Source organism: Rutidosis leptorrhynchoides, chromosome 4 (genome assembly GCF_046630445.1).
Source record: "Rutidosis leptorrhynchoides isolate AG116_Rl617_1_P2 chromosome 4, CSIRO_AGI_Rlap_v1, whole genome shotgun sequence".
Taxonomy (NCBI): domain Eukaryota; kingdom Viridiplantae; phylum Streptophyta; class Magnoliopsida; order Asterales; family Asteraceae; genus Rutidosis; species Rutidosis leptorrhynchoides.
The window spans coordinates 346,755,490-346,759,014 of NC_092336.1; positions in this window are offsets into that span (position 1 = coordinate 346,755,490).

Here is a 3,525-nt window from a genome sequence, read left to right on the forward strand (position 1 = left end):
CGGCAGATCTTCCTCATCAAGATAAGCAGGACCTCGAGACCTTGTTGTACGTTGAAGTACAGGAGGATTTCCAGCCGATACGCAGGGTGACTTTTCAAGATTTTTCGGCTCCCCTTCGGCCGTTCTGGACTTCAATGATTGATTTTCCTCAATCAATTGAGTCAACGCAAACTTTACTGCAGAGGAAGACTTTACTTCCTTAGATGCCGAAACACCTTGCTTTGTAGGATTTATTATTAAGTCCTGTTTAGATTGGATGGGCTTAGTGGTCGTTTTACCATCCGTGCGTTTAGATCTCTTGCCTACCGAAGCTTGCACGTCATTTAGCATAGGGCTTACTGTTATTCTTGAATGTGATACGGATATGGGTGAGGGTGACCTAATTGGCTCTAGGTCTTGGTCCGTATCACCACTGGTTGGAGTAACTGTTTGGCGGACGATGGGTGTCGAAGTCCTAGATCTAGTTACTCGTTGGGTTGGCGGAGTCTGAATCATCTCATCAGGCATGTATCGAGTTCTCTTAGGAGAATGTTCAGGAGATGATTCAGATGCTGTTGCTGAAGTGTCACTGCTTACTTCAGGTGTTGTGGAAAGGGTTGGTTCAATCCTAGTTGGACTAGGTTCCCTGATCCTCACGGGTCAAGCTTGGTGTGCTACCCTAGATCGTTAGAGGTTCACCCTAAGTGGAGGATTAGCTGGCCTGGGTGGTTGAACTACAGGTTCCTCTACAACCTCTGGGGCTGGAACCACGGCAGGTTCAACTTGTTCTTATTGTACCGGGTTCGGAAGAGGTATTCCTACAGCCTGAAAATAAGAACGCATACGAGCGTCTTGGGGTTCAGCTAGCCTCACTAGCCAATTTGGAATTGGCACAGTGAATTGATTATCAGACACCATAGGGGTGTTCATCTTCAGCTCTCCAAACCTTTTCATCTGTATTCCATGTGTACCTGGTACAAAGATATTTGCATTTCTGCAAGCATTGATAGCATCATGGATAAAGATACAGAAAAACCTTTCGCAAGGGATGTATGAACCCCTTGGCTTTTCAACCTGTGCCTGAACCAAATCCCATATAAGTTCTGCATAATCAGGATTCTCTACTCTTGTGAATGAGTAGAAAAGTTTGAGCATCAGCACAGTTAAGCTATCAGATCCACTTCTTGTCATCAACAAGCATCTGTTGATGATTGAGAAGATCACATACCACCTTGAGTGCAGATATTTCTTCTAAAACTTAGCTGGTGGAACATTGGTAGCTCCAACATAACCAAGATCAAAGACAGAAGTCATCATTTGCTGAGTAGCAAGAAAAGCAGGAGCATTCTGTACAAGAGGAAGTCTGAATATCCTCCTGAAGTCTGCTTCTGTGATACTCCTGAATTCTTGTACTCCTCTCAGCCTAAATTCAAATCTGGCTGGTTTGCCCTGTGGATTAGTAGCATTTGGTTGTGTGTCCTCCATAAATCTGATTGATCTGTTAAGAATATCCAAGTCTGTTTCTGGCACACTAACTGTGGAGCTCAGAGCAGGCCATAAAGTATGCCTCTCTAGAATTGCAGTCCAATATTTGCAGGGAATATTGGTTTCAGAGTTGATAAAGTGATTGTTCGCCATTTAGCTGTATAAATAAGAAATAGAAGACCACAAGATATTTAACAAAAAGCATATATCTCTATTCTTATTTGCCTTTGAAATCCTTTTTATATTTTTAAATTTTAAGATTTTTATGTTTTTTCAAATATAAAAGTCTTTTATTCTCAAATATGAACAAATAATTGACAACCATGACATTCATATGATATTCATCTTAGTACAAAATCATCATGCAAAGTCAATTATATAACACAAGGAATCAAAATAACACTTAGTCAATTTCAGCACAATTCAAGCAGATTCGGTAGTTATGAAAACTTTAGATTCTGTAACCAAATAAGCTTGAGTTTTCATATCAGAAAAATATAGAATAAACATGTTAAGTGTTTGAAGATAAAAATCAGAGAATTTCAAGGTACCAAATTTCAGACTCGGTATCAAGAAGGAAAACCAGATTCGGTATCTTCAACAATTAACAGAAAGTCACTCAAACATGCATATTCTATCACATATCATGTAATTTCACAACCATGATCAAACAACCATTCAATTACAAGCATATTAACATGTTAATTGTATGAACAAATTCGGTATCAAGATAAGAACACATTCGGTAGATACAGAATCCATCAAATAAACAATTAAACATGTAATCAGGCTTGGTCAAATGATAGATCAGTCAATTTAACTCAGATTAGACAAGATTTCATATTGATTTTCCAAATCAATTGAGTTTAATCAAAGATTAATTGAAATCGACTCAGACTCGGTATAATCAACAATATTTCAAAAATTAAAGATCATAATCCAGTTATTTTGAACTTTTCTGGTTGATAAAAACATAATTATCTCAGATCTACAATAATATATCTTAAACATTGATTAAAATGAACAATTACCAAGAATTTGAAGAAACAGAATGACGGACTCGGTAGAATTAGGCAGATTCGGTATAATCAACAGACTCGGTAGGTAATTAATAACAGTAAGAGTAATGTTTGACTTTGACTCTCCTTTTATAGATACCGAAGGTAAAATACCGAATGGGCTTTACAGAATGGGCCTAATATACCGAATTCAGTCCAATTTTTCAAAACATAAACAATTTAACTCCAAATCTTGACAAATTGATATTTCCTCTTGAAATTCATTTCAATCTTTTCATGAAAAACAATTCTGAGACAATTTTTTGAAAACTTTGAACTTACCGAATCTGTACAGTTGGTTGTCAGACTCGGTAAAATGCTAAAAATAGCATTTATTCAGTAAAATTTAAATAGTTTTGGATTTTAACTTTTCCAATTTTTATGAATTTTTCAAAATAAGATTTGTACTTAAAAGAACTTTGAATTTTATACAAAGTACAAATCTCCAGTGATACCAATTGTTGACACGGGTTGCATACTGAGATATATACAAGCCATAGTGAATTATTTCAGATAAAAACAAAAAAATTTTGAATTCACTTTAGAAAAACAATATTTTTGAATAATTTTCTCATTTTCTCCCTTTTTCTCCCCCTCAAAATGTGATATACAAGAAAGTAAATCAACATTTTGATTATGTTCCCAAGAAAATGAATCAACTCCCCCTTGAAATAGGATATCAATGAGTTACCTCCCCCTTGCGTAACCATTAAACAAATGTACCTAGGAAGTTATCATTAATCTAAAGGCAGTCCCTTAAAGAAAAATTATCTAAAGTACTGAAACTTAGTTGCTCCCCCTAGAAAGTATCTACTCTCCCTAAACACAAGATCCCAAAAATAAGTCCCAACAGATCTAAGGAATATCAAGCACTATACTCTACCATGCCAATCTCTTTGATCAAGAATTTTAGCCTAAGTTCATCTAAAGGTTTAGTGAACATGTCAGCTAACTGCACTTTAGTAGGCACAAAGTATAATTCTACATCCTCTTTCTCTACATG